This window comes from Callorhinus ursinus, unplaced genomic scaffold, assembly GCF_003265705.2.
Source record: "Callorhinus ursinus isolate GAN/ISIS: 27379988/994484 unplaced genomic scaffold, GSC_fseal_2.0 scaffold4, whole genome shotgun sequence".
NCBI lineage: Eukaryota > Metazoa > Chordata > Mammalia > Carnivora > Otariidae > Callorhinus > Callorhinus ursinus.
Window position 1 is genome coordinate 4,449,406 of NW_027397066.1, and position 18,823 is coordinate 4,468,228.

The following is an 18,823-nucleotide window of genomic DNA, read 5'->3' on the forward strand; positions in this document are numbered from 1 at the left end:
CCCGATGCGGGGCTCGATCCCAGGACCCTGGGATCATGACCTGAGCCAAAGGCAGATGCTTAATGACTGAGCCACCCAGGCGCCCCTACTTTATTTAAAAAAAAAAAACTATTTATGGGGCGCTCGGGTGGCTCAGTCGGTTAAGTGTCTGCTTTTGGCTCAGGTCATGATCCCAGCTGGGATCGAGCCCTGCATCAGGCTCCTTGCTCAGCAGGGATTCTGCTTCTCCCTCTCCCTCTGCTGCTCCCCCTGCCTGTGCTCGCTCTCTCTCTTTATTTGAGAGAGAGAGAGACAGAGAGAGAGAGAAAGCAAGCATGAGTGTGGGGAGGGGCAGGGAGAGAGGGAGAAGCAGACTCCCACTTAGCAGACAGTCCGACCAGGGTCTCCATCCCAGGACCCTGAGATCATGACCTGAGCCAAAAGAAGATGCTTTTAATCGACTGAGCCACTCAGGTGCCCCTGGTTTTTTGTCTTTGGAAGCTTGGGCCCCGGGTGCCTGGCTGGCTCTGCCGTGATCTCGGGGTCATGAGTTCATGCCCCACGCTGGGCATGGAGCCTACTTAAAAAACAAAACCAAAACCAAAAAAACTTTAGAAACTTGGGCCTGGAGTATCTTCTTCAGGAAGTGGTATTCATTCCCTTTGCACCTCCAAAGATTCTTTCATATCCCATTTTCACCCTGAAACTGTGTCCTATTTTTCTGGATGTCACAGCACCAGACACAAATTTTAAGAAAATATAAATTAGCCATCACTACAGCCACTTGTATTTATTTATTTATTTATTTATTTATTTATTTATTTATTTATTTTTAAAGATTTTATTTATTTGACAGAGAGACACAGTGAGAGAGGGAACACAAGCAGAGGGAGTGGGAGAGGGAGAAGCAGGCTTCGCACTGAGCAGGGAGCCCGATGCGGGGCTCGATCCCAGGACCCTGGGATCATGACGAGCCAAAGGCAGACGCTTAAGGACTGAGCCATCCAGGCGCCCCAACTACAGCCACTTTTAATATCACTGCCATATGCAAAAATGATGTTCCCCAAAGTTGTACGTTTTATAATCAAGATCACATTGCTATGGCCAGCTGCAGACCACATCACACCACATCGGGGATTCTGGAGGAAAGGGGATCTTTGTTACACAGCAGCAGAGAACCTGGAAACCTGCAGGAAAGTGGAAAAGAGAATGTGTATCTAATGAACTGGATGGTCAAGCTAAGGAGATGTGAAGGCAGTGTTGAAGGTTGCTGGATTCTTCTAGTTGTTCGTAGTAGGATGTAAGAGAAAGAAACAAGTGTTGAATATAAAAGAGCCAGGACTTGCTGGGTTTGCTGGGCGTCTCGTTTCCAGCCTCTCTGGATGGTAGACAGGGCTAACATAAAGAGCTCTGGACAGAGATCAAATCCACGTTGCTGTCAGGAAAACATGGTTTAAAGATGAGACCCAAAGGCATGACTAGACATGCTCTCTTAAAACCTCAGGAAGATTTATGGTGTTGCCTCATAGAGCCTTTCAAACACACAAAAAGCCTGCTGAGGATCTCAGAGGCATGCCTCATAGATCTTCTCTTGCAAACAGCAGGATCTCTAAGAATCTGAAGGATACTGTCCCTGCAAATATCACTGGAAGCCTGAGGTAGAGAAGGGCTTATCTCAATGAGTTTTGTGGGTGTGGCTTTCATGGGTATATTAATCAATTATGAGTAAATAAGAAGCAGTGTTTCAAAAGAAATCATAGCAGTTTGAGTTAAGGGAGGCAGAGACTATACAAAATAAAAAGGGAATCTTGGAACCCCAAATTTCTGCAAGCAAGAAGCAGTCAGAAAAAATGTCCCAGGGCGCCTGGGCCTTTGGCTCAGGTCATGATCCTGGGGTCCCAGGATCGAGTCCCACATCGGGCTCCCTGCTCGGCAGGGAGTCTGCTTCTCCCTCTGACCCTCTTCCCTCTCGTGCTCTCTGTCTCTCATTCTCTCTCTCAAATAAATAAATAAAATCTTTTAAAAAAATAAAAATAAATAAAAAAAATAAAAAGAAAAAACGTCCCAACCGCAATCCCGAGCTACATCTTCCGAAAAAAGGAAAGATAATTCAGAGGTTGGGACTGAGAGCCCAGAGGGTGGAGCCAGATTCACAGAGAATTGTTCCCAGGCAGTAAGACTGAGCCCTGATGGAGGAACGGGAAACAGAGCCCAGCTGCATCTCAGAAACTGCTACACACCAGTGATTGCTATATGCTTCCTGTTCCCCTCTTTTGGGTTGTGTCTGTAGCTGCTGGACGATGCTGGTCCCACCAGGGCATGGTGGGTGTATGGGGCGGATAAAGCATCTCACTAGTGTGCAGGTCTTCATGTGGAGAAGCAGCACTGAGGAACTCTCTCCGGGGAGCCTCTTCCATCCTTGGATCTGATCTAGATGACAAGATGCCTCCTGACACAATGCAGTAAGACTTGGGGTTCTTCAGGGAGGAAGAGCCTGAGTGTGGGTTTTCCCAGGGCTGGGGGCGATGTGAACTGTTGTGGCCCGAGGAGGGACTGTATTCTCTGAAGATGGCCACCACAGTATTTCTAGTCCTGTGAGCTCTTCCAGAACCTTGCCGCTTCCCTATCAAGAGGAGGAATCTGTGTCCCCTCTCCTGCAATCTGGGTGGGCCTTTGTGGCCACCTAAGAGGGGATGGCCCAGGTGATGCTATGTGACTCCTGGGACATGCAGCTTTGGAGCCCCAAGGTCTCAAAAAATCCAACTACCCAGAGCCACCACAGTGGACGGACCACTGGGAGAGAGCCAAGGAGATGCCCAAGGGGCCCCAGCTTTCCAGTTTTCTGAGCCCAGGCACCAGGCATGTGAAGTAAGGAGCATTCGAGATGACATCAGCCACAGCCACCCCCCTGACCGCAATTCCACCAGACCCTGAGCCCAAAATGCTGAGCTGAGTCCTCTGAATTCCTGACCTGTTCAGTTTTAGAGTGATCCGTTACGTAGCAAGAGATCACCAGAGCAGAGTGCCAGAAGCTGCTGTTTGGTGAAGGCTGACATACCTTCTGCCGCCAAGCTGACATTGTCTTCTGTGGCCGTGTAGCAGATCACCTACTTGGCAGCTTGAAAAAAAAAAACCCACTTATTATCTCACACTTTTATTTATTTATTATTATTATTTTTTAATTTTTATTTATTTGACAGAGAGAGAGACAGCGAGAGAGGGAACACAAGCAGGGGGAGTGGGAGAGGGAGAAGCAGGCTTCCCGCGGAGCAGGGAGCCCGATGTGGGCCTCGATCCCAGGACCCTGGGATCATGACCTGAGCCGAAGGCAGACACTTAACGACTGAGCCACCCGGGCGCCCCTATCTCACACTTTTAAAGTCAGAAGTCCAGCATGGCTAGACTCTCTGCTCATGTCAGCTGGGCTACCTTCCTTTCTAGAGGCCTTGAGGAAGACACCATTCCCGAGCTCCTTCAGGTTGTTGGCAGACTCCTGTTGCTTGGGTCTGCAGGACTGCGATCCTGTTTCCTGGACACGTGGCTGCCTCCATCTTAAGCCAGCAACGTGCATGGCATCCTTTTTCTGCTTTGGATCTCTCGGATTTCCTCTCAAGCTCCAGCTCTCTGCTTTGACCGGTCCATTGGATTACACTGGACCCACCTGGAGAATTACATCCTTAAGGTCCCTTTTGCCTTGTAATGTAACGTGTTTGTGGAAATAACACCACGTGTGGAGGTCATAGGAGTCAAAATTCTGACAGAATCTCTGACAACGAGGGGCGCCCGGGGGGCTCAGTCGGTTAGGCGTCTGCCTTCGGCTCAGGTCATGATCCCAGGGTCCTGGGATGGAGTCCCACATGGGGCTCCCTGCTCCGCGGGAAGCCTGCTTCTCCCTCTCCCACTGCTGCTCCCCCTCCTTGTGCTCTCTTGCTCTGTGTCCAATAGATAAATAAAGCCTTAAAAAAAAATTTCTGACAACGATAGCTGAACCTGAAGAACCCCAGGCAATTAGGCCTTGGTTTCTCTCTGCCTGACTTGCTGGTGACCTGCCACCGATGTAACTCAAAAGTCATACATCGTGGTGTGGGACCTCAAACAGAGCGATGCAGGCATGAAGCACAGTGTAATTGGGGAAGCCAGTTCTTTCCATAGGCTTGGGACATAAGCCCCTCTGTGCGGACTACCTGCCCTCTCAGAGGGGGTCTTTTAAACACCCGTGAATTCTTTTCAAGCAAACCTGGATAATTAAAAAAGGGGGGGCAGCTGAGGGGGCACAGTCGATTAAGTGTCCGATTCTTCATTTCAGCTTATGTCATGATTTCAGGGTCCCGAGATCGAGGCCCACGTTGGGTTCCACGCTCAGTGGGGAGTCTGCTTGAGATTCTCTCTCCCTCTCCCTCTGCCCCTCTCCCTGCTCACTCTAAATAGGTAAAATTTATTTAAAAAAAAAAACGAATCTGGAGTAATAGCACCTCCATTCTACAAGCCTTATTGAGGCTCCCTTTTCCTCTTCATGTTCATATGTCCACCTGGAACAGACTCGGTGAAGACAAGATGTGCCAGCAACCCAGGGCCTCTGAATGGTCAACGGACAGCAGGGCTGTCACTCTGGAGATGGACTGCACTTACCCACTCCCCGGTTAACCCACAGGAGAAACTGAACAGCGGCTGTCAGGCCTGGGGCTCAACCAAGTGCACTGGGAATTCCGAACTGTGAGTAAGGCACCGGGGATGGGGGAGCAGGCCCTGCACAAGGCTCACCAAAGCTGCTGCCGGAGCAGAAAGCAGGAAAATGGCAAATGGCCAATGCAACTGGAGAGCTGGGAGTCTGTTCTCATCTGTGCTTCAGGTCATCGTCCCAGGAAGTCCTGGGGAAGGGGATCATAAGAACAGTGGTGCATAAACCTGTATCATTCTATCATGCATCTCCCAGAAAAGTTGGGTGAATCCAGGAGAAGGGAAGGGGGTACCCCACGAAGGGCTGGCAAAAAGACACAGGGAGCCTAGAGGGTGGCAGAGCCAAGTGTGGGGGGTGCGGGGCACTGCGTCCTAAGGCAGGCCACAGCAGGCACCCCTCAGCCGGTCTGAGGTGGCCTGGTACAGGAGCTCAGGACTCTGGTTGGGGAGGGAAGGTGAGGAGGGAAGCTGGGGGGCGGGATTTGGGCTCCCCAGGGAAAGGATACAGCAGTGGGATGGTGATGCTGTACCTTTCTGCTCATTGGCTTGAGAAACCTCAGGAGAATTCTTGGGGAATCCCATGCTGCTGATCAGTTACCAGAGGCCACAAAGACCCTCAGTTCCGTGAAGGATGGAGGGAGGTGTTGGAGCAGCGAGCCCAGGGAGCACCACCTCCCTGTATGTGGGCCCCCCAGCGCAGGGCACGCCTTCATGTCACCCAGCTTAAACAGGGAAGACCCTCCCTTGAACCTGTGCGTGTCCACCCCCGTTTTTCAGGGGCTATATGTATGCACTGTTTCCCCTTCTTACTGCCTTTAGGCTGGACTTGGTCACACGTCTCGGCTGCAGTGGAGCCTCTCGGGCAAGGACTAAAGCCCTCAACAGGCAACACAAGGCCAATGTGACTGCAGAAAACTCCAGTGGAGGCAGGAGGTGGTTGGACAGTGCAGGGGTGGGAGCACGCAGGGGCAGATGGCCGTGGAAGGCTTTGGTGGGTCAAGGGCAGGAAGCAGATGTCCTACATGCATCTCCCCTTCTCAGGAACCTGTACCACCACCTGCCTAGAAGAACCAGCTGATGGATACCTTTCCCTGCCACCTGCAGGCAGTCCGACAGCACCCTTTCCCGGCTCTGCCTCCCCATGACCCTCAAATCCACTTCTGCCCCTTCCCTAACCTAAAGCATCTCAAACCTCTGACCCCGCTCGACTTCTCATCAGAACAGCCAGCACAACCTGACAACATGGCATAGATTTACTTGCTTGTCGTCCATCTCACCCACTGGAAGGAGGTTAAGGGCAAGACATTCACTGCTCTTCTGGTCTGTTCTATTTACCTCCCTCGCCAGTTTTGATGGATTCCTGGGGCCCAAGGGATGGAAAGGGGCTGTGAAAGAGCCAAGAGTATCCTTTTTCTATGAACGGGATGTGGGCTTATAATAAATCACAGGACCTCAGACCTTTTAGGGCCTGTTTCAAAAAGTTTGCTCATTTCCTCTCTGGGCAGTAAAACAGGTTATTAACTCAACAAATTTTCTAATCTCTGGAGATAAAGCAGTGAACAAAACAAACCAGAGTTCCCACGGCCACGAAGTTTACATTTTAATGGGACTCACTGACTAGGTTTCCTAAAACACTCTCCCCCTGAAAAAAAATTATAATACTAAATAATTTTATTATTAAAAAACATTTTATTTATTTTACAGAGAGACAGAGAACTAGAGGGAGGGGCAGAGAGAGGGAGAATTTCAAGCCAACTCCACACCCAGCGCAGAGCTCGATGTGGGGCTCCATCTCATGACCCTGAGACATGACCTGAGCTGAAACCAAGAGTCAAGACACTCAACTGACTGAGCCACTCAGGTACCCCCAAATCATTTTTATTTTTTGAGGGGCAGGTTGGAGGTGCAGAGAGAGAGGGAGAGAGAGAATCCTAAGCAGGCTCCACAGGAGCCTGATGTGGGGAATGATCCCATGATCCCAAGATAATGACCTGAGCCGAAATGAAGACTTGGAAGCCCAACCAGCTGAGCCACCCAGGCACCCGCCCCCTAAATAAATTTTTAAAATAAATTCACTGTTGAGCTGGGGGGAAAAGTGTGGAATCCTTAGAGACCTCAAAATAAAAGAAACCGCAGGTAACTCAGGGAATGCGAACATTCAAGCTAGCCTTTGCCCTGGAGGCATCTGCAAACCTTGGTGAGCTTGACCAGGGTGGTCTAGAGCCCGGTGAATCTGGGAGGTGTGGGACTCGTGGCTCAGATTCCCCCTTCAGGAATGGAGAGCTTATGATCCCAGATGCTGTGAGAGTTTCATGGAGATAGCCTATGCTGACACTCATGTTTGGACGCTGCCCCAGCAGAAGATGCTGCCTCGTTCCACGTCACAATGCTCCTCCTGGGGCGCCTGTGTTCAGTGAGTGATCCATGAAGAGGTATGAAGCTTGGTCCTCTACCCAACTGCGGGAGAGCCCTAGAGGACTATCAAACCTTTCCTAGTGATCTCTTGCTGCATAACAAATTTGCACAATACTTAGAAGCTTAAAACAACAAACATTTGTCATGTTACAGCTCCTGTGGATCTTGTTGAGAGCTCTCATGAGGTTGTAGTCAAGCTGTTGGCTGGGCTGCTTCAATCTTACCTGGCCCACAGGAGGAGGGAGGGGGGTATCTGCTTCTCAGGTGACTCATGGTTGCTGCCTGGCCTCACTCCCTCACAATACGGGCCTCACAACATGGCGCTAACTTCCCCCAGGATGAGAGAAAGAGACCACGTCCAAGGTGGAATCTGTGGTCTTTCCCTAACTCAGACTGACGCCCACCCCATGGCCCAGTCCAGCCCATCTTCCATCTTTCTAAATAGTTTTACTGAAAACACAGCCAGGCCTATTTGTTTAGGAATTCTCTATGGTTGTTTTCGAGCCACAGTGGCAGAACTGAGTAGTTAGGACAGAGACCATAGGGCCTAAAACCTTAAGACATATATCACCTGGCCTTTAATAGAAAGTTTGCTGATCCCTGGTCTACTAGAAGATAGCCATGGAAAGTTGCTACCCCAAAGGCTACACAGTAAATATACTATTTTCCTGCTCAAGACCCTCCCATGGATCCTCATTTCTATGCTCATGTAACTTTTTCATCAAACAATTTTAGGGACAAAGGAGCTTAAAACAAAAATTCTGGGGAATGGGACAGACAGAAGTAGCCACTACAAATGACAAGTCTCTGTGGTTCATGGTTAATGAGCCAACCCACCAGACTTGTCCCCAAGGCAGAAACCTACCATACCAGTTCTGAATCCCGGGCCTTTTCTCATGCTGTCCCCTATCCCTAGAACACCTTTTCCTCTCTCCTCTGCCTTGGGAGAGTCTCATCTTCTTCCAAGAGCTCAATTCAAGATGCATCTGACAGCCTTCCAGATGTCTGCACCCCCGCACAGCGGACACGCTCCTCAATGCTTCCTAACGACATGGCATTTATAGTTGTGGTCTCAAGGCTGAAAACCTTAAATTCATGGGTGAGTCCCTTTTTTTCACACTCCATCTGCAGTAACAGCTAATACTTGGGAGTTACTACATCAGGCACAGTTATTATTACATATTTGTTCTATGTTGTGAGTGCTTTCTTTACACACTTAAGTCACATAACACACACAATAGCCTATGAGGCAGGTACTATCAGAATACGTTTTATAGATGTGCTGAGACCCGAAGAGACTTGCAAAGGTCATAGTCACTTCGTTGTGGGCCTGAGATTCAGTTCAGTCCCCACCGTCCACCATCATCCTGCACCTCACGTGCCTACTGCACAGTGTATTTTTTTTACTCATAGAACATAGCGCCTTGTGACATATTTATGTGTTCTTTCTACTTGTCAGAGAGTAAGGGAGATCACAAGCAGGGGGGAAAGGTAGAGGCCTGATGTGGGACTTGGATCCCATGACACTGGGATCATGACCTGAGCCAAAGGCAGACGCTTAACTGACTGAGCCACCCTGGCGTCCCTTATGTGTCCTTTCTGAAGCGTTCCCACGCTAAAATTCAGCTTCATCAGAGCGGGGACACCATTCTGTTTCATTTCAGGATAGCGGGCATGACACTTCACATGCTGTATTTCGAGGATTTTGTTACATGTCTTCTCTGCCAGGTCTCCTCTTAACATCCCTACTTCAGGGTCTGGAGCACGGTACGTGAGGATTTTGACTACATGTACTTCCAGGCCAGAGCCCGGACCAGCAGGTTCTGTGAGAACCTTTCCTGCTGTAGGAATTATGCATGTTTATTCCTCTCTCCAATCCCACTGCAGTGCCTGCTGAGGGATGGCCTGCCTTCCAGGTTGCAGGCTTACTGAGTGCCTACGGAGCCCCAAGCAGTTTGCTGCATTTGGTGACGATGACAATGGGGCACAAACTATAACCCTCAGAAACAGTTTTATTATGTTTCCTGGCAAAGTTAAAGGGCTTGGGTTTGTTTGGACAAACTTACCTCTGGGTTTTAGGTCTTAAGCAAATGCTTATTCCATGTGGTGTGTGTGTGTGTGTATGTTTTAAAGATTTTCTTTATTTGAGAGAGAAAGCAAGAAAGAAAGAGAGAATGAACAGGGGGAGGGGCAGAGGGAGAAGCAGGCTCCTCGCTGAGCAGGGAGCCTGATGCTGGGCTCGATCCCAGGACCCTGAGTTCATGACCTGAGCTGAAGGCAGACGCTTAACTGGCTGAGCCACTGAGACACCCCTTCATGTGGTGTTTTAACCTCGAGTCCCTGTGGGGTGTGCTATTCAAATGAGTGTACCAGACAACTGATGAGCCATGACATGGTGCTGTCTCTGTTCACTTTAGGTCTGCAGTTCTTTCCTGAGACCATCAGGGCAGATTCCTCTCCTTCCGGGCCTCAGAGCACCACAAATGCACTGGGGAGAGCAGTCAGTAACGCTGACCCTTAAACCAAACCACAAATGAAATATAAGAACACAACCACGTTCCAGGTTTCAAGTCAAATCAGATCTCACCAGGTTGTCCAAACTCTCCCAAGAGTTCACGTTATGTGTGCCAAATAATGTGATTTAACTTCAGAGGGAAGCCTTGTTTGTCTCCCAGAGAAATGACAAGTTCCAGCTGCAGACAGAACCGTTTCCCAGTCCTCTTCCAGTAGCATCTTCCAACGAAGCAGGTGGGACTCCTTCAGCAACTCTACTCTTGGACAACTGACAGTGTCGTGCTTGGCCCAGAGTTTCCAGCACTGATTAGGTCACATGGGAGACAGTAAAATGCACAGTTAACAGCCAAATTTAAAAACATTGAGAAATTCCAAGAATAAAAAATATGACTACCTCATCAATTTATAGTGTAGGCTCAAACTGCCTTGAGAGACTTTCCCAAGTAAAAGTTCCTTCCAGAACGGAATACATTTGGCAATCTGTATCCCTACAGTGGTCACCACATAGAGTACATTGCAGATTTAGTGGCGTATGTAGAAAGAATGTATACAGAGAAACAAAAAGGTGAAAACGAGAGGCTCTCAGGCTTCAGCTTTTCCAGGGTGTCAGCTGACCAGTCAACGAGAGTCTGATGGTGAACCCACTGGACAATTAGGAGAAAATTATTTTCAAGATGCTGCCCATGAGAATTATAGGACTCTGGTCCATACCCACTCTGTGCAAACCCTGGCACTCAGAGGCCTGACCAAACTCTAGTATGGCTTCCAGCATCTTAAGGCTGGGTCCCCAGAACGACCCCGCCCCCACCGCCCCCCGGCCTCCCACTAAAGTGCTGGCAGGGGTAAAGCTCAAAGTTGCTGGGAAAATTTACTGTTTGTTCCAACCAAAACCTAGTGATAGGCAGAGAAGCACCTGAGACCCCTGTTAGGGCAGCTACTTTAGAAAGCTTGCACTTCTAAATCCTCTCTCTGCCCTCTGAACTGAAAATCTACTACCCAAAACTGTCCCCTCAAGGACCACCTTTTTGGCCTCTCGCTCTTGGTCTGTGCAGGAGGATAGGGTCTCACTTGGGTGACTGCCTGGTCCAACTTGCACCTGTGCCCCTGTCCTAAAGACAGATGTTTGCTTCTCTGGATACGCTCCACTGAGCAAAACCAGATGGCCTAGTCACCTGCACCAAGCCCCTTTTAACCCTTCAGTGCCTTTCCCCAGCACACCCAGGCCTTTAAAGTCTGCTGCCCTTTGTTTTGGGGGAGTTCAGTTCACGCTGGATTCTCTCCCCGATTGCAGTGGTTATTACTCAATAAAATCCATCCTTACAGCTTCAGGTAGTGTCCCGCTTTCGACACCTGTGAGAATCCATTGCCCTGGGGTAAGAAGTGCGACTGTGCATAGGCAGCATGCCACCTCTTGCAGAAGGGGTCAAGTGAAACGCCCCAAACTGCTGGCAAATTTGGAAATAATCAATAATGGCCTTCTGTTTCACACTTTAAAAATTTTGCTCTGCTCCCCCGTGTTCTGCTTTATAGCCTAGGGTTTTCTTTGGTTCAGTCCCTAACCAGTTGGCAGCTCTACACCACTCATTTTTCTACTACTAACCTATAAGTTTCATTTCTAAGAAAACCAAATCACGGGCGCCTGGGTGGCTCAGCCGTTGGGCGTCTGCCTTCGGCTCGGGTCATGATCCCAGAGTCCTGGGATCGAGTCCCGCATCGGGCTCCCTGCTCCGCGGGGAGCCTGTTTCTCCCTCTGCTTCTCTCTCTGTCTCTCATGAATAAATAAAGAAAATCTTTAAAAAAAGAAAACCAAATCGCTTTTCCTCTCGTCACCAACCAAAGAGCGCGACCCTGTGTCTAACGACGCCCTTCTCCCACCGCCCGACTCGTGCCCGCGCCCGCGTCCCTCAGGAGCCCCCGCAGCCGTCTACCTGCGCGTGCACTCCGCACAGGCGCGCCCCTCGCTCTGGAGCCCGTTCCGCAGGCTCGCGACCTCCAGCAGCTTCCGGCGGGCCCGCACGTGCGCGCGCACGTGCGCGCGCTCGAGGGCGGCGACGCGCGCGGGGTTCGGGGGGCTCCGGGGGCGGCCGCAGGGCTGCTAGGGCCCCCGCCGCGCGTCCGCGTCCGGCCGACCGCGAGTCCCGGGCGCGGGGCCGAGCTCGGCGGGAGCGCCTCCGTGACGAGCAACGGGCGCGGGAGTTTTGTGTGCTTTCTAATAAAACTTTCCAAAACTTCCCGCCTTAACAGAGCCAAAGTCACATCCAAAATGGCCTCCCAGCCGTGCAGCAGCGCCCTGTTTCTTTGCAGCCCCGTTCGCGACAGCCTCGAACCCCTTTACGGCCACGGTCCCTGTGGGAACCCCAAGGGGCGCGCTGGGCTCTCGGCCGGGTGTCTGGGGTCGCGCGCAGGTGTGCACCCTTGTTTCAGGTCGTGTTTTTTCTTTTCTCTGCCGAGGCCCTGGGGTCAGCTCGTAGGGGGCGGCTTTGAACCCAGAGTTGCAGAAGGGGGCTTTACACACCAGGAAACCCAGGGCTGCAATCAGTTCCTCCCCTCACTTTGCGCCCACATTTCTTTGGGGGCCTGCCGCCAGGCAGGGCTTCAATTTTTTTTGCCTTACCGTGCTATTTAGGGGGGATAAGTGGATAACTTTATGTTCGAGGGCTGTGGTCCCCGGACAGACTAAAAGGAAAGATCTGGGGGCTCCTGCCTGCACAAGTGCCGCAGATTTGGGACTGAGCTTTCCAAGGATCGAATGGAGCCGGGAGTCCCACTTCTGAATACCCGTTAGGGTTGTTGAACGGATTAACTGGGAAAATAGGCGTGAAGGCCCCCTGTAGAACTGAAAAAAGCACCAGGCAGTAGCAAGTGGTGGTGGTGGTACCAGACTGTGTATCTGGTGGTTGAGGGCAAAGTGCTGGAATTAGATCTGGGATTTGGACCCTGGCTTCATAACATGCTGCCTGGGAGACTTGGGGCAAGTCAGGTAGCAGCCTGAAGATGACTGTCAGGGTGTCGGTGTCCCCACCTGCGCTTAGTGGGGTTGGGCACCAAGACCTCTAGGGAGATGTAGTAGGCACAGTGGCCCCCAAAGATGTCCATACCCTAATCCCTGGAACCTGTGAGTATGTTATGAGTTACATGACTTGTTGGCTGGGAGACTTTGGACAGATCTAAAGTCTGAAGAGGATTTGCCGTACTACGGCTGGTTCTGAGATGCAAGTGGCCTTATTGCAAGAATGAATGAGAAGGAGGCATCTAGGAGCTCAGGGTGGCTCCCAGCTGGCAGCCAGCATGGAAACAGGGACCTCAGTTCTACAACACGAAAGAACTGGATTCTGCCAACATCCGGAATGAACCTGGAAGTAATTTCTTCCTAGAGCCTCCTCCTAAGACAGCTGCCTAACAGCTTGATTTGGTTCTTGTCAGACGGGAGCAGAGAAACCTGCAAACTCAGCCTGCACTTCCGACCTGCAGGACGTGATAATTGTGTTGATTTGAGCTGCTAAATTTGTGGTAATTTCTTATAGCATCAGTAGAAAACTAGTGCTGGGGGGAGGAAGGGTCTCGTTGGAAGTGGGTCTTAAAATTTAATCTGGGAGCATTTACATGAAGTTAGGAGAAAGTCTGTCCTGAGCCTAAGGATGGTGGAAAGCGGAGAAAGACCCTCCAGGACTTGCCACAACCTTATTCTCTGAGCTATTTTTTCAGTCACTTTGGAGTTTTTTTTTCTCTCTCTTTTTTCCCCCGCCAGGATATGTGCTGCAAATATCTTCTCTCAATTGAGGCTTGACAATTTTTTTCAAAGTAGGCTATGTTTTAGAACAGTTTTAGGTTTACAGAAAATTGAGAAGATAGTATACAGAGTGTGGGCTTAACTTCCCACTTTGATTAAGGTTCCTTTGATAAATGTAAGATTTTACTTTAAAAAATATTTCAGGGTCGCCTGGGTGGCTTAATCAGTTAAGTGTCCGACTCGGTTACAGCTCTAGTCGTGATCCCGGGGTACTGGGATGGAGCCCCGTGTCGGGCTCTGCACTCAGCGCAGAGTCTGCTTGTCCCTCTCCCTCCCCCTCTGCTCCACCTTGGGCGCTCTCTCAAATAAATAAATTTAAAAAATATTTAAAAAATATTTTAAATTATGATGAAGTATGCATAATGCGAAAGTTACCATTTTCACCACTCGAAAGTGGACAGTTTGGTGGCATTGAGCACATTCACACGACTGTGCAACAGTCACCACCCTGTGTCTCCAGAACGTTTCCTCTTGCCAAACAAACTGTCTCATTAGACACTAACTCCCTTTCCCCCACTCTTCAGCCCTTGGCAACCACCATTCTAACTTCCTGTCTCTATGAATTTCAGTGCTCTAGTTTAAAAAAAATTTTTGAGGTGAATTTCATGTAATATACAATTAATCACTTTCAAGTGTACAATTCAGGGATGCCTGGGTGGCTCAGTTGGTTAAGCATCTGCCTTTGGCTCAGGTCATGATCTCAGGGTCCTGGGATCGAGTCCCACATCAGGGTTCTTAGCTCAGTGGGGAGCCTGCTTTTCCCTCTGCCTGCCACTCCCCCTGCCTCTCTCTCTCTCTGACAAATGAATAAATTCTTTAAAGTGTACAATTCAGTGATATTTGTGTATTCACAATGTTGTGCAATGGCCAGCTCTCTCTAGTTTTAAAACTTTTTCATCACCCCCCCCCAAAACACCCGTTACCATTTGGTGATCACTCCACATTCCCCCTGCCCTCATCCCATGGCAACCATCAATCCCCTTTCTGTCTCCATGGATTTGCCTATTCTGGATGTATCACATCATATATACTACTCTGCTTGAGTTACCACAATGATATACCACAGAATGGGTGATTTAAAAAACAGATGTATTTTTTTCCTCACAGTTCTGGAGGCTAGAAGTCCAAGATCAAGGTGTTGGCAGATTTGGTTTCTTCTGGGCCTCTCTCCCTGGCTCACACGTAGATGGCCACCTTTATCACTATGTCTTCACACGGCCTCCTGGTGTCTCTTCCACTTCTTATAAGCACAGCAGTCATATTGGATTAGAATTCCGTCCTTATGACCTCATTTATCCTTTATTACTTCTTTAAAGGCAACTATGATCTAAATGTTGTGTCGTGCCCCTCCCCTGCCAAATTCTTATGTTGGAAATCCTAATGCCTGGGGCGCCTGGGTGGCTCAGTTGTTAAGCGTCTGCCTTCGGCTCAGGTTCCTGGGATTGAGCCCCGCATCAGGCTCCCTGCTCAGCGGGAAGCCTGCGTCTCCCTCTCCCACTCCCCCTGCTTGTGTTCCCTCTCTCGCTGTGTCTCTCTCTGTCAAATAAATAAATAAAATCTTTAAAAAATAAAAAAAAGAAATCCTAATGCCCAATGTGATGGTGTTAGGAGGTGGGCCTTTGGAAGGGCTTAGGTCATGGGGGTGGACCCCTCTGAATGGGATTAATGCTCTTACAAAAGAGATCCCAGAGAGCTTCCCAACACATTTGCCTTCACCTTGTGCCCTGTGAGAGCTCAGCAAGAAGTCACCCGTTATGAACCAGGAAGAGAGCCCTCACCAGAGTTCAGCCATGCTGGTGCCTTGATCTTGGACTTCCAGCCAATTTTGTCTCTAGAAACCTTGCTAAACTCTACTACTAATGTTGGTGATTTATCTTTAGATTATTTCAAATCCATGAACTGTGAGAAATAAGTTTCTGTTGCTTATAAGCTACCCAGTCTGTGGTGTTTTGTTGCAACAGCTACAACAGACTGAGACCAAGGCACTGTCTCCAAATACAGTCGTGTTGGGGGTTAGGACTTCCACATATGAATTTGGGGAACACAATTCAGTCTATAACATCATATAAAAAGAATCATACAGGGACACCTGGCTGGCTCAGTGAGTAAAGCATGTGACTCTATTTTTTTTTAAATTTTATTTTAGAGAGAGCTTGTGCGCAAGTGCATGCTCAGGCACACACGAGTGGGGAAAGGGGCAGAGGGAGAGAGAATCCCAGGCAGACTCTGCACCAAGCGCAGAGCCCGCTATGGGGCTCCATCTCATGACCCCGAGATCACAACCTGAGCCGAAATCAAGAGTCAGATGCTTAACCGACTGAGCCACCCAGGCGCCCGAGTAAAGCGTGTAACTCTTGATCTCAGGGTTGTGAGTTTGACCCTCACATTGGATATAGAGATTACTAAAAAAAATTAACTTTAAAAAAATTAAAAAAAAAAAGGAATCATACAAGATGTGGCCTTTTGTGTATGGCTTTTTTCACTTTGTGTAATATATTCAGGCCTTCATCCAAGTTGTAGCATGTATCAGTACCTCATTCCTTGTTATGGCTGAATACTATTTCATGAATATATCACAATTTGTTTATCTATTCATCCACTGATGGCCATTTGGGTTGTCTCTACCCTTTAGCTATTATGAGTAATGCTGCTCCAAACGTTCTTGTACAAGTTAATATTTTAGTTTTGATGAAGACAAAGGTTTCCTGTTATGCTTCCCCCCGCCCCCGTTTTATTTTAAGAAATCCTTGGCTACCCTGAGGTCATAAAAATGTTCCTTTATATTCTCTTCTAAAAGACTCAGTGTTTGTTTTTTCATACTTGTGGGTAATCCATCTAGAAATGAAGTTTGAGGCAGGGATCTAATTGCAGTTTTCCCTATGTGTGTACTTAGTTATCCCAGCCCTGCTTACTGAATATTTTATCCATTCCCTCTGGTCTGCAATGTAACATCTGTCAGGTGTCAAGTCTCTATATTTGCTCGTGTCTGTATTCTGTTCCATTAGTCTCCATCTCTGGGCTTTTATTACATTGACTTGATTACTGAATTAGCTTTATAGTAAGTATTGATATCTGGTTAAGTATGACAAGTCCCCCCCACCTGCTTCTCCTTCTTCAGGAATGTCCTGGCTTTTCTCCCTGTTCTGACTTTCAATTACTTTTTTAAGTATGACCAAAGCAATCAGACCCACCTGATGAGATTTCTTTGGGATTGGACTCATTGGGCCAAATTGGAAAAGAATTAGAGGGCCAATTTTGCCAGTCTATTTAGTTGTTCTGTAATGTATTTCAACATAATTTTATAATTTTATGCAGAAAGATTTTCCATATGTTTTGTTGAAATTGTCCCAGTTACCATTTGTACTGGGTTGAATTTGTGTCTCCTCCTTCAAATTCATGTGCACTCTTGCCCCTCAGAATGTGATCTCATTGAAAATAGGGTCTTTATGGGGCGCCTCGGTGGCTCAGTCGGTTAAGTGTCTGCCTTCGGCTCAGGTCATGATCGCAGGGTCCTGGGATCAAGCCCCGAGTCAGGCTCCCTGCTGAGTGGGGAGTCTGCTTCTCCCTCTTCCTTTGCCCCTCCTTCCTGCTCATGCTCACTCTCTCGCTCTCTCCCAAATAAATAAAATCTTAAAAAAAAAAAAAGAAAATAGGGTGTTTGTAGATGTAATTGGTTAATAGGAGACCATACCTGATTAAGGTGGGCCCTAACTCCAATGATAGGTGTCCTTATGTGAAGACCATGTGAAGACAGAGAGGCGCAGGGAAGATGGCCATGTGACAACGGGGCAGGGATTGAACTGATCCAAGGAACACCAAGGAGTGCCAACAATCAGCAGAGGCTGGAAGAGGCAAGGAAAGATTCTCTTCTAGAGACTTAAGGGGGAGCATGACCCTACTGATACCTTGATTCCTGATTTCTACCCTCTGGAACTGTGAGAGAATGAATTTCTATTGCTTTAAGCCACTCAGTTTGTGGCAATTACAGTATCCCTAAGAAAATAATACACCATTAAGAAATTGTTTTGGTCCTATTATAAATGACACCTTTTATTGTATTATTTTTTTTGAGAGGTACTTAGGTTTAATTTTTATTTTTTTTTTAATTCCAGTGTAAATAACATACAGTGTTATATTAGTTTCAGGTGTACAATATAGTGATTCAACAATTCTGTACACTTCTCAGTGCTCACCATGGTAAGTGTGCTCTCAATCCCCTTCATGTAATTCACCCATCCTGCCACCCACTTCCTCTCTGGCAACCACCAGTTTGTTGTCTATAGTTAAGAGGCTGTTTTTTTGTTTATCTCCTTTTTCCTTTGTGTGTTTTGTTTCTCCTACATGTGAGAGAAATCACATGCTATTTGTCTTTCTCTGACTGACTTACATCGCTTAACATTATACCCTCTAGGTCCACCCATGTTGTTGCAAATGGCAAGATTTCATTCTATTTTTATGGCCGAGTAGTATTCCATTGAATATATATACCACATCTTCTTTATCCATTCATCTATGGATGGACTAAATGACACCTTTTAGAAAATATATTTTCTCTTCCTGGTGAATAGAAATACTACTGACTTTCATGTATTGATTTTGTTTCTAGAAAGCTTGCTAAACTCTACTACTAATACTGATGATTTATCTTTAGATTCTTTCAAATCTATGATGTTTAAAAAACCATTACTGGAGTATAATGGTAATAGTTGCGATCATTTAAGAGACATGCCACAGGGCACCTGGGTGGCTCAGTCGGTTAAGCATCTGCCTTCGGCTCGGGTCATGATCCCAGAGTCCTGGGATCAGGTCCTGCATCAGGCTCGCTCCGTGGGGAGCCTGCTTCTCCCTCTGCCCCTCTGCCTGTTTATGCTCTCAATCACCCCCTCTCTCTCTTAAATAAATAAATAAAATCTTAAAAAAAGAAAAGAAACATGTCCACAATTTTTTTGCTCCTTCTCTCGGCATGGTTCCACTCCCTGCTGAGTTGCAGACAGAGACTACGCTGGGGGAGTTTCCTCACAAGGTCGTCTTTGTACAAATAAGAAGATCATGAGGAATAATCTCCAGAGCCCTGACTCCCTAGTAGGGTTTGGAATGACTATTCAGATGGGGATTTTAACATTATAACGAAGCCGAGGTAACCCTCGGGCACTTCTGGCACTTCTGGTACTTTCTGATTCATCTGAGCAGGTGTCTTCCACTAATGTGTCTTTCTCTGTTCCAGCAGTCTGTTAGTTTGTTTCTAAAAGCTGAGATTGACAGCTAGGCAGAAGCTTGTACTAGAAGTTTCCTGAGCTTGGGGGTCAGGAGCCGTCAGAGGCCACAAGCAGGAGCGCAGGGCACCCAGCTGAGCCCATTGAGCGCCTCCTGGTCGTGGTCTTCGGGAAGAGCTACCCAGGGAGGCTCTTCCTTGTCTATTATCCTGCCAGGCCACACATGAAAGTGTGT

At 48.2% G+C, this 18,823-nt stretch overlaps 1 protein-coding gene and 1 long non-coding RNA gene across 4 annotated transcripts in view; one reads left to right on the forward strand and one right to left on the reverse strand.

Moving 5' to 3' along the window:
• The window catches only part of LOC112836066 (MORF4 family-associated protein 1-like), a 34,371-nt gene extending 27,740 nt beyond the window's left edge, over nucleotides 1–6,631 (forward strand). The window contains exons 2-3 of one of the 2 annotated variants that reach the window (XR_012377846.1): nucleotides 4,518–4,692; nucleotides 6,361–6,631. The gene's annotated coding sequence lies outside the window, so the exon portion shown is untranslated. Of the gene's footprint in view, nucleotides 1–4,517 lie in introns of both variants that reach the window. The other variant, XM_073891413.1, reaches the window with a different exon arrangement.
• Nucleotides 6,632–9,194: 2,563 nt separating this feature from the next.
• LOC141372566 (uncharacterized) lies at nucleotides 9,195–11,609 on the reverse strand. Of its 2 annotated transcripts, none has more exons than XR_012377848.1 (3): nucleotides 11,514–11,609; nucleotides 11,186–11,347; nucleotides 9,195–9,888 (listed from the first exon to the last, which is right to left on the reverse strand). It is a non-coding gene; the product is annotated as an uncharacterized lncRNA (long non-coding RNA). The 2 variants fall into 2 exon arrangements; XR_012377847.1 differs by having other exon boundaries at nucleotides 11,186–11,351; nucleotides 11,514–11,596.
• Between the last annotated feature and the right edge of the window lie 7,214 nt (nucleotides 11,610–18,823).